This window comes from Cupressus sempervirens, chromosome 5 (assembly GCF_028749045.1).
Source record: "Cupressus sempervirens isolate cs-2001-9-10 chromosome 5, ASM2874904v1, whole genome shotgun sequence".
Classification (NCBI taxonomy): domain Eukaryota; kingdom Viridiplantae; phylum Streptophyta; class Pinopsida; order Cupressales; family Cupressaceae; genus Cupressus; species Cupressus sempervirens.
The window spans coordinates 197,558,535-197,571,884 of record NC_143122.1 but is presented as its reverse complement, the minus strand read 5'-3'; positions in this window follow the sequence as shown (position 1 = coordinate 197,571,884).

Sequence of the window (13,350 nt, the reverse complement as noted above, 5' to 3'; positions counted from 1 at the left end):
GGGAAGAAACCTTAATCCAAGGCTTTCAACAAAAAATAATACAGTGATGCTATAATCATTAGCAATTCACATAGTGAAGCAAGATGGATGGAACACACTAAGAAGGGCATCTGTGCATACTGGAACAGGCCATCAAAATATAGAAGCAAGCTGGTACGTAACATATCCAAGAAATGCGGCGATAAAGTAAGTAATATAACCCCTTTTGTAGACAAACATTGGTTCATTCAATTTTTGAATGCAAAGGTTAAATTTGAAATTTTAAGCTCTGCAAATTATTTCTATAAGGGGCATCACATTAATTGTATAGCATGGCAACCAAATTTCAACAAAAACCACATAAAAAATATACAAACAATCAAATGGATGGAATGTATAGACATACCATCGAAATTAATGGAGATTATATCATTAAGAGAATAGGAAAATCTCTAGGATCTCTCATAGGAATCAAAGCTAGCAAAATTAAAACCAACAAAATTAGAGTATTGGTAAAAACATATTTAAGTAATATAGTAAGCAGGAAAATTATAACCAACAGATCTATCTATAACTTATCTTTCAAAGAATACTCAGGAGAAATTGATAAAATTATGGATCCAAACTTCACCAAAATACATATCAAGAAGAACTTTAAAGATAGTCCAAAGACAAGGAAAAGTGTAGGTTTGGGAAAAGGAAGAACTATGACAACAACTACAATAGTAAAGGACAACAGAGATAGTCAAAGAGTATCAAAAAATATCAAAAACCAAAATAAAATAAATTTAGAGAAAAAAGAGCAATACCAACAAGAGAGTTTGGGAAAAGAAGGGGTGGAGGAAAATGATTGGATAACAAACATAGATTACCAGCACACACTGGATAAATGTAAAAATTGAAAGGATTGTCAAATGGAAAGAGAGACAATAGAAGAAATGAAACTCAATATTAAAAAAATAAACAAGCTATTTCATGAGATCCTTCTACTACAGAATGATTTGATTGATCAAAGCATACTAGCGGAAGCTGATCACAAAGAGCACAAAGGAAAAAGGATACTAACATCAAAAACAGAGGAAACATCAAAAAATAGAAGTAGCCATATCAAAGTCCGGGAAGAAGGATCATCAGAGGCCCTAGATGAAACACAAAGACTTAAACAAATAGAACTAGGAAATAATAAAAGAGAAGAATAAAAAAAAGATAGAATTCAAGAAGAAACCCATCAATCGAAGATTTCAAAACAAGAATTTAACATTCCATTGGTAGATTCAGTCCAATGGGGCAACATTACTATCATAAAGAAGGTAAAAATGAAGAGTTGCAAATTCTAGCAAACCCCTAGCAATGGCATAGACATGTTTGCCCCAATCAGAGAAGGTATAGAACTAGAATTAGAAACAAGGATCTTAACCCTAGGATTAACAAGTTCACATTATGAAGAGCAAGCAATGTGGAATGATTTAGGGGACAACCCTAATAGAGGAAAAGAAAGTAGAGTTAAGATACAAAGAAAAAGGCCAAAATTCAGAATCAAAAGATTATCAAACAAATAAAATGATAATAAAAAAAATTCTTATAGAAGACTATCAAGCAAGAGAAGAATTAGAGATAGCGAAAAAAGTGTTAAAAGAAAAAAATTTGGAAAAGATAGGTCTCTTAGTAAATTAGGAAGGAATGAAGACACCAAATTGTGGGAAGACCAAGCAGAAATGAGGGAGGAAATCACTAAAAGAATTAAGAGAGGCTACAAGACAAGTAAAGAAACAAACAAAGATTTTTGACATTCTACAAGGTGGGAAGGAGAAGAGCCTTCCCAAGGATCAATGGAAATCACCACTTGGAACTCTACGGGCCTAAACGGCCCTAGCAAGAAATGCTTATTAAAGCATAATCTCACACTATTTGATTCAGACATTACATTAATACAAGAAACAAAATTAAATAGAGAAGAAGGAATAAAATTAAGTCATAAATTGGGAAATTGGAAATTAGAGTTTAAAGAGTCACAGGGAGCCTCGGGTAGACTTGGTATCATATGGAATTCTCAGCAAGTCAATATAGAAGATATATCTACCCACACTAACTAGATGGGAAGTAGAGCTGTCAGTACAAAACCAAACATACAGTTGATTGTAATAAATGTCTATGGACCCACTCAATCATTAGAGAAAGTAGTTTGGAATGAAACCAGTGCATTTATTAATACAAAACCAAATGAGGTTGTTATCATAGAAGGAGATTTTAATGTTATTTCAAGAAAAGAGGAAAGATATGGTGGAACAAGCTCAGTTTCTAGAGCTATACAAGACTTTAGAAACTAGATCCAAAAGGATTTCCTTATAGACATCACTACCAAAAATGGCTTATATGCTTGGAATAATAGAAGGAAAGGCTGTTGTGATATCACAGAACGACTAGATAGATTCTTCCTAAAAGAAGAGGTTCGCATATTGGATAAAGAAGTCAATGTAGAAATACTACCAATGGAAAGTTTGGATCATTTTCCAGTAAAATTGGAAATCAAAGAGCATATTAAATCTTTAAATATGAAAAGATGTGGTTTATAGACAAATCTTTCATGGATCAAATAAAAGGATGGTGGCAGGAAGAACAATTTCAGGGTTCAAAAATGTTTTACTTTGTTTCAAAGTTAAAAAGCATAAAAGAAAAAATTCTAAAATAGAATAAAACACAATTTAAAAACATCTTCAAAGAAAAACTAGATATCAAAGGAAAATTAGATAAATTAAAAAAATAAATCATCATTAAAGGAATGAATAATGAAACTTATCAATTAGAAAAAGAGTACCTCTTAAAACAAGAAGAAATATTAGCAAAAGAATAAATATTTTGGAAGCAAAAATCTAGATAGAAGTGGCTGTCCGAAGGAGATCACAACACATAATTCTTCCATAACAATGAACTACATAATAGAACTCATAATAACATAACAAAAATAAAGAATCCACAAGGTGAGCAAACTGAAAACCCAAAAAAAAAAAAAAAAAAATCTTTGTTGACTACTTGAAAGATACCCTCAATGATTTTAACTCTTCGCACAAGGTAGACCAAGAGAAAATGTTAAAATCTATTCCCAAGTTGATCATAGATGAAGATAATAGAGTCCTTAATAAACCCTTTACTCTTCAAGAAGTCAAAGTTGCCCTTTTCAACATTAATCTAGACAAACCCCTAGGTCTAGATGGGTTCCAAGCATTCTTCTTCCAACAATGTTGGGATATACTAGCCGAAGACTTATGGAAAGTTTTAGAAGCTTCTAGGAGTGGAGGATCTCTCTTATTAGAAATCAATCACCCCTTCTTAACCCTTATACCTAAAAACAACTTATGTGTAGAACAAGGTGACTTTAGACCAATCGCACTTTGTAATACTATTTACAAAGCATTCTCAAAAGTTTTAGCCAACCGTCTCAACAGTTTTCTCCCTAAACTCATATCAGAGGAATAAACAAGTTTTGTTCCAAGTCGATCCATCCTTGATGGTATCTCTATCATCCAAGAAACTATCCACTCTGTAATAAAAAACAACGAAGCATGTATGTTATTAAAACTAGATATTCAAAAATCTTACAACAAAGTAGACTGGAGATTCCTATGTAAAACTCTTGAAGCTTTTGGCTTCTCAAAATAGTGGATAAACATCATATATCAATGTATATCGACCCCAAAAATTTCCCTTCTCATCAACAGTACTCCGAAAGGCTTTTTCAATATTTCAAGGGGGGTTTGACAAGGAGACCCTATATCTCCATTTTTGTTTATCATTATGGCAGAATCATTTGGAAGAGCAATCAAATCTATGCAATTACATAACAAAATTAAAGAAGTCAAAGTAACAAATGATGTAGAAAATATGAGTCATCAACAGTTTGCTGACGACACAATCCTAGTAGGAATCAACACTCTAAGTAAGGCTAAACACATGCAAAATATTCTAGAAACATATACTAAAGCCTCAAGCCAAAGAATTAATGCTGAAAAATTAGAAATCTTCTTCTTAAATACACCAAAGGAAAGAGAAGACTAGATATGCAACAAATTAAGATTCAAAAAGAGCACTTTACCATTTAAATATCTAGGAATTTTCCTAGACAAAGGTAGCAAGACCAACCTAGGATGGGAGCACATCTTAGGAAAAATTAATAACCAAATAGAGACTTGGAAAGGAAGATGGTTGACCAAGGTTGGGAGAACTACTAAAATTAAAGTTGTTTTATAAGATATTCCCACCTATTAGCTCTCCTACACACAATTACCTAAGAACATAAACCTACAAATTAAAAAGAAACTCTGAGATTTCTTTTAGAATGGATTAGAGGATAAAAAGAAGGCAGCTCTAATCAGCTAGGACAAGATTTGCAAATCCAAAGAAGTTGGGGGCCTAGGAATCAAAAATTTAGAATGGCAGAATGAAGCATTAGGAGCTAAACAAGTTTGGAGACTATATCAAGAATGAGATAGAAAATGGGCCAGAATCCTTTATAATAAATACCTCAACTCATCGGATAGCACCTCCTTATTTAGAATTAGAGAGCCTCGTAAAGGCTCTATAGGTTGGAACTTTCTAGTTAAATGTCAGCATCTAATATCCAAATACCTTACATGGGATATTGGGAAAGGCGATGAAGCTCTATTCTAGGAGGACTCATGGAATGGGCATCCACCTATAAATATATCAAAAATTATCCTAGAAGCTATAACTCACCTTAAGACAATATGGGGTTCAAAAGTGAAAGATTATATACAGGAAAACTACTTTGAGTAGAAAACAGTTGGAAATGGAAACCCCTCACTAATTGTGGGCTCAACCAGGTGGATCAAGATATTCTCGAAAACATCCTTAAAAATCATCTGATTTCAATTAAAAATAGGGAAGACAAACTGATTTGGGTAGCTTCTAAGGATGAAACTTATAAAGACAAAGAAGGGTACAAAATAATCACAAATTCTCAGAGATGGGATGTTAGTACCATCCCAATAAACCTATGTTGGGATTCAGCAAGGCTTCCCAAAGCAGGTATATTTCTTTGAGCGGCCATGCAGAAGAGAATACTAACAGTAGATAGAATTAAAAAAATGGGTCTCGAAGGTCCTTGAAGATGTATACTATGCAAAGAAAGTAAAGAAATTACAAAACATCTCTTATATCTTTGTAAATATACTCAGCAGTGTTGGAGGTGGCTCAAATACAAACTCAAGTGGACAACCCCCCAGTAGGTAATTGGCTAGATCACCTAATTGGCTGGCCAAAAGATCCTCCTAATAATGTATATGGAAAACTTTGGAATATCACGCCAAAAATCCTAACCTAGGGAATCTAGAAAGAAAGAAACCAACACATCTTTCAAAATCAAGATCTTAACTTGCAACCTCTCCTTACAAAAATTGAAGTCGCTATTACGGAAGTTATGAATAGTGACCTAGGGAAAAGATCGAAAGAAGAAGGATCATTTGCAGAATGGGATGCATAGATTAAAAAATTATGGCCTCTCATCATAAATATTTATACCATCTCACTCCCCCATTCTACCATTGTAAAATGCTTATCGGCATTAAATATGTATAAATCTTTATAAATATGTATAAATGTGTATAAACATCTATAAATGTGTATAAATGTGTATAAATATGCATAAATATTTATAAATGTGTGTAAATATCGATAAATGTGTATAAATATCTATAAATGTGTATAACTCTTTATAAATATTCATAAATGTGTATAAATATTTAGAAATGTGTACAAATATTTATAAATGTCTATAAATATCTATAAATGTGTATAAATATTTATAAATGTGTATAAATATCTATAAATATTCATAAATGTATATAAGTATTTAAAATATATAAATGTGTGTAAATATTAATAAATGTGTATAAATGTCAATAAATGTGTATAAATATTGATAAATGTGTATAAATATCTCTAAATGTGTATAAATCTTTATAAATATGTATAAATACATATAAATATCTATAAGTGTATATAAATGTGTATAAATATGCATAAATATCTATAAATGTGTATAAATATCTACTATAAAGATTCATAAAATGTATATATATATTTAAAATATATAATTGTGTGTGTGTGTGTGTGTAGATATATGTATATAAATATCTATAAATGTGTATAAATCTCTATAAATATCTATAAATGTGAAAAAATATCTATAAATGTATATAAATATATATAAATATGTATAAATATTTATAAAATATATAAATGTGTATAAATATATAAATATATATAAATGTGTATAAATATCTATAAATGTGTATAAATATTTATAAAATGTATAAATGTTTATAAATATCTATAAATGTGTATAAGTATATATAAATAAACATTAATATATACAAATGTGTATAAAAATTTATAAATGAGTATAATATTTATAAATGTGTATAAATGTGCATAAATATCTACAAATATGTATAAATGTCTATAAATGTGTATAAATATACATAAATATTTATAAATGTGTATAAATATTTATAAGTGTGTGTGTGTGTGTGTGTGTGTGTGTGTGTGTGTGTGTGTGTGAGTGAGAGTATTCATAAATATATATAAAAATTTAAAATATATAAATGTGTTTAACATTGATAAATGTGTATAAATATTGATAGATGTGTATAAAACTCTATAAATGTGCATAAATGTGTATAAATATGTATAAATATCGATAAATGTGAATACATATCGATAAATGTGTATAAATATCTATAAATGTGTATAATGTCTATAAATACATGCATAAACTTTTATAAATGTGTATAAATATTTATAAATATGTATAAATGTATATAAATGTGTATAAATATCTATAAATATGTATAAATGTGTAGAAATATCTATAAATGTGTATAATGTGTATAAAATGTGCATAAATATCTACAAATGTGCATAAATATGTATAAATATGTATAAATGTATATAAATACATACATACATACATACATACATGTGTGTGTGTATAAACATCATGTAAATCTCTTAAAGAAGTGACTACAAATTTCTCTCTTATGGAAGACACACAAAGAAAAGTATACACACATGTATTTATAAGCTATAATGGGTTAGATGAGTTATCTTAAAATTAAATCATGACCATGAATTAAAAGAAGCCATAAGAGTCCAAACATAATACTAATTTAGAAGTCTAAACAACATATAAAGCATGATCTATGGTACAAATTTAAACAATATATTTAATCCCCTAAACGTATTGCTAGAAAATCACATAAGCATTATATAAAATATGCTCAACCGTCTCATGCAAAATTGTATTGAAATATCGTAAGAAAACTCCAAAGATTGTTGCAAGGATGTGCATTAGAGATGTTTCTAAACTATTAACATGTTATATCTAGCTGATTCATTTCCTCAATCAAGTCGCAAGGCCCTGTAGATAATTTTAGAAGGTTGCCAAGTAAATAGATGACACTTTGTGTTAAGAAAGTTTAAAGGTCCTTAATAGAAAACATATAATTGAATACAATATTATAGTTCTACATTTGTTCAGTCCTATGTATATATTTATCAAGATGAATTATAGAGTATCATTAGTTGGGGAAAAGACAAACTAGAAGTAATCATGTTTTAAAATAGTTTAAGTATTCTTATTACAACCCTAAAATATACTAATATTTGGTCAGGGTTAATGAAAGTAACATGTTGTTGTTATGCACTAGTAGTATAAAGAGGAGAAGAATTATAAAACTTGGTGCCACCTAATGCAATGAAGATATTGGAAGAGTTTGCAACATTGTACCCAATGAATTACCCATTGGTATTCCACCAAAATGGATATTCAACATCATATTGATCTTATTCTACCTAATCAAGTAGCATATTGGTTGAATCCAACACAACATGCATAGTTGAATAAACAAGTAATAAAACTAATGCAAAAATGTTTGGTCAAAGAAAGCACGAGTCTATGTACAATACTCGCATTGTTGACTCCAAAGAAGGATGACACATGGAGGATGTGCACTGACAATAGAACAATTAATATGATTACCAATAAGTACCAATTTCCTATTCCTTAGATAGAGGACATGATGGATGAATCAGTGGGAACTAAGTACTTTAGCAAGATTGATCTTCGAAGCAGCTACCACTAGATCCACATTTAAGAGGGAGATGAATGGAAGACAATATTTAAGAGAAGAGATGGTTTTTGTGAATGGATGGTTATGCCATTTGAGCTTTCTAATGCACCTAGTCCATTTATGTGATTGATGAATGTTGTGTTGTGACCTTACATTGGTAAGATAGTTGTAGTTTATTTTGATAATATCCCGATCTATAGAAAAAGAAAAGAAAAATACTTACAACACTTGGGAATCATCTTGAGTGTACTTAGGAAAGAGAAACTCTATGCAAATTTGAAGAAGTGTAGATTCATGCAAACTAGTTTGACCTTTTTAGGCATTGTCATTTCTAAAGCTAGAGTTCAAATGGACCCAAAACAGGTCAAGACAATCCTAGAATGACCTAATCCTTCTAGCATAACAGGGTAAGAAGCTTTCATGGATTGGCAACTTTCTATTGAAAGTTTATTCAAATTTTTAGTAGTATTGTAGTACTCATGATTGATTGTACCAAAGGAAGGGAATTCACATGGACAACAGATGCTAAGGAGAATTTCAAATTCTTGAAGACAAAGGTAATTGAAGCTCCTATATTGGTACTTCCATATTTTAACAAAGTATTTGAAGTTGAGTGTGATGCTTCTCATGTTGGAATAGGTATGGTTCTTAGCCAAGTAGGCAAGCCTATAGCTTTCTTTAGTGAAAATTTGAATGAAGTGAGAAAGAATTATTCTACCTATGATTTGGAGTTTTATGCAATTGTTCAAGCACTAAGGCATTGGAGGCATTATCTAGTCCCACAATAGTTTGTATTATTTACTAGTCATATTGCTCTAAAATACCTCAACACATTGAAGAAGTTGAATAGCCAACATGCCAAGTGGGTGTTGTTCTTATAGGGATACACCTTTGTTTTGAAACATAAGTCTAGAAAACAAAACCAAGTTGTTGATGCCTTGAGAAGGCATACTACACTATTAACCACCACAGAAACTAAAGTCATTGGTTTTGATTCTATTAAGGCTTTATATGAGATTGATGATGATTTCAGCGAAATTGTAGAACAGTTAAAGGCTTTAGTTTCTACTAAGTTAGATCATGTGAAAGGTGATTATTTTATGTAGGATGGTCACCTCTTTAAAGGTAAACAACTATGTTTAACAGGTGGATCTATGTGAGAAAATATTATTACAAAATTTTATGGTGGTGAACTAGCTCGACACTTTGGCAAGGACAAAATAATAAACTTACTTAAAGACAAGTATTATTAACCTAGGATAAAGAGGGAAATCAATAAATATGTGGGGAGGTACAGAGTCTTTCAAGTGGCTAAAAGACATTCATAGAATACAAGATTATACATACCAGTATTCACTAAACCATGGTTTGATTTAAGTATAGATTTTGTATTGGGTCTTCCACACACTCAATGAGGTAATGAATCTATTTTTGTAGTTGTTGATTGATTTTTTTAAATGGTTAATCTTATTGCCCTTAAAAAGGCCAATGATGCAACTTGGATAGCAAAACCATTCTTCTCAAAAGTTGTCTGTTTACATGGTCTTCCAAAGACCATTACATCTGATATAGATACTAAGTTCTTGAGTCATTTTTGGAGGAAAGTGGAAACCAAATTATAGTTTAGTAGTTCATATCATCCTCAAATAGATGGATAAACAGAGGTAGCCAATCAGAGCTTGGAAATTTTCTTACACTGCATTGCTGGTGAGAAGCCCAAATAATGGGACTTGGCATTGCCCTAGGTAGAGTTTCCCTATAATAGTTCTATTAACACATCAACAAGAAAACCTTGTTTTTAGATTGTCTATGGTAGGAATCTTCAAGGTGTTCTAGATCTTGTGTCACTACCATTGGGAGACAAAATTAGAGATGATGGAGTAGCTTTTGCTAAACACCTTCATTAGCCCCAACAAGATGTCAAACAAAAGTTACAAGACACTAATACGAAAAGATCACCTTCCCAATAAGAAGAAAAATATTGCCAAAATTATTGACAAGTATATTACCTCCAGAAGCCATGACCAACATAACAAACACTTGATACAATGGGAATGGTTACCAAAAGTAGAGAGTACATGGTTATTTAAGTGGGAAGTGACGTAGTTGGATCCAAAAAATTTGTAAAAATTCACAGACAGTCACTTGCAAGAGTTGTGTTTCTTTCAAGAACGGGAGAATGATGCACAAACTTCTGGGAGTCATAACTTTTGACTTGGACTTGGGTTTTCTCTCAAATTTTAATGTTCGCTTCATTAGGACGAGTTTGGTGGTTTAATAATAAGGCTCTATTCTATTGTATCCAATAAAAAAAAAAAATTTGAGATCCTTGAAAATTTGTTTAGACCTTAAAACTCTATTTCTATAATCTTTATGTTTTTTTTAGAGTTTTTTTTTTTTTTTTTTTTTTTTTTTTTGTAATAACTTCAAATGGGTATTTCCAAATTAGAAGATTAGTTGGCAAGTCTAGTTGTCATAGTTTAAGAAAAGTCTTTTTAAATTTTCATCTGTTTAGGAGTTAATTTTGAAGGTTACCTAAAATGGTAAATTTCAAGATTTGTAACACAATTTTCCAAAAAAGATTTTTTTTTTTTTTTTTAATTTAAAAAAAAAAAATTTAATGGAAATTTTTAAGAAGTTGTAGAATGATGTAGAAGAGAGGATGGTGAATGGAAAATATGTGTATTGCATTTGTATTTTGTTATCTAGTTTCTTTCTATAGAATGTATTACTATGAATAGATGATTGGGTACTAAATCACTAGTACTTTAGTCATGCTTAGGTTGTAATTATTTTAAGTTGCTCAAATGTCCCTGTGTATGCGAGGGAGTAGCTACCATCCTCAAGATAGGTTAAGGATGGTTGTATGTCTCTTTCTCGACATAGGGATGAGAAGTGCATGGCATACACTAAACAAAAATTGAAAGGTTGCAAAAATAGTTTTAACTAAAATGCCCATAGGTACCATCCCCAAGATTGATTGTAGACATCTAGACATCCCATTGCCATCTTGGGGATGACTACTTGTCCTCTAAATTGGCCTACATTATTTTTTTGGTGTCCAAGGATTTTTACTATATTTTGAAAATAAAAGGGGTGAGTGTGGGGAACTTTCCTACCCATTCACATGTCCTTGAAACATTCCATTTGGGGATAAGGTCATTTTGGGAAGGAGCATATTCCTAGGGAACACAAAATAATAATAAACTAGAACCTTCATATATAAATTTAATCTAAAAAATGTTACAAGCAATAATTAGGCAATGTCTATATTGTTTAGAATTACCTCTAACCACATATCTCAACATCATTTTTCTTAAAAATCCACCCACATAATTCATTCATAGCTAAAATAATGTATATAGTTATGTTAGTTAATCACATGGTTAAATTTGGCAAGTAAATAAATTTAAAAAATCACTAATTTTTAATATTTTTATATACCAATTAAGTTTAGAAAATCACAAGTTAATGATCTTGGCAAAAAATACAATTTGAGAGGGTAGGGAAGATGATGATCAACAATCCTGGAGATTTCAAATTTTTGCAATTAATCACACCTTTTTTTCTCATTTTATTTATTTATATGCAAAACAATTATATGAAATGACATGGAATTTATGATCATATAGGAAATTGACTAATGCTTGATCTTTTTATTGTCTTTCTTTGGTAGAGTGGTGGTGTAACACATCAACAAAGATGACATCATTCTTGGCTTGGATGAATAGTTCTAATGATCAACTACTTATAGAAAAAGTCATTTAAAGTCTCAAGTTGTAGAGGTTTATATTCAAGGTCAAAAAGATATAAATTAATTAAGGAGGCTTGCTTAAAATAGGATGAAACAAGAAGAAAACTAACAATCTAGTGAGAGGACTTTCGAGAGAGAGATTGAGTATGCCTTTGTTTGCAAACTTACAAGCAAAAGTCAATTAAGTAGCAAAAGGGCATATCAACAATGTAGAATGTTGGAATTTCCAGCCTCTTCCAAAATTCATCCTTTATTTCATGTCTCTTTCATAAACAATGTAATAAGGCAACAAGTTTTTGATCCAACCAAAATTGCCTCAATTTACTAGAGATAGGAAGTTTATTTAGAAATTGAAGAAGTTAGAGAGAAATGAGTGAAGTGGTTCTGAAACCAAGCCAGTTTTAAATTCCTTAAGCAAAATAATCTACCAATTGAATCTGCAATGTGAAAAGTTGAGAGATTCATATAGAATCATCCAAAGTTTCTAAGTACAATGCTTTTATAATGACAATAGATAAACATGTTATGTCCTAATATTATTGTCTCAAAAATGTAATAAGGTTAGGCATTCAAGCCATGCTTAACATTAATATTTTCATTTATTAGATGCAATTATTCTTGAGGCCAATATTATTGGTACAAAGGGATGTGTTCCTACCTAGTTATGTCTACAAACCAAAAAGAAAAAGCCTTTTACAAACCATCAGAAGTTGAAGTTATTTTATTTTTTCAATTCTGGCCTTTCTAGATCACTCTCTTGAAGTGTTCTTATATTTTATTTATTCAACACTTTGTTACCAAAAGTTATCCCAATAGGGTGAAAAGGAAAATAAATTATTGATATTGCATCAATTCATATTTAGGCAATTCTTTGCGGATTTTGTATCCTCCACAAGAACTAATGCCAATGCAATAACTAATGTCCTTACAAAATTCTCCACCTAGCACAAGTAAATAAGAATGATATGTTCCTCAAAAACATTTTCATTACAAGAGATTTGGGAGGAACCTTCTATTCACTAGATCCCACTACAAACAACACCATATGATATTTACGTATTCACCCCAAAATGATTCACTTTATCCCTCCACTAAAACCCTTCAGTCAAGGCACACTAATCTTAGTGCTTTAATTTATCTCAACTAAAACTAGAGATTAAAAAAGCAATGTCCAATGATATTTGCCATATCCCTCTACACAAAGGATAATGTTCATCCAACTTTCTAGACTTAGTGATCAATTCACTCAATACTTGCCTCCCTATAAGATTTTAAAGCATTGACAACCCAAGTGATAGTGGTCACAAAGAACAAAAATGACTGTATACCCTGGCAATCAGACTTTGGATTAAAACATTTGACCATTTAAAAAGATGGGAATAGGACAATAATGATGATAGTTAAAAATTAGATAGTATAAAACTTGACTTTCAAATGTAAATACTCAAGATCCTACAAATAAGATATAAA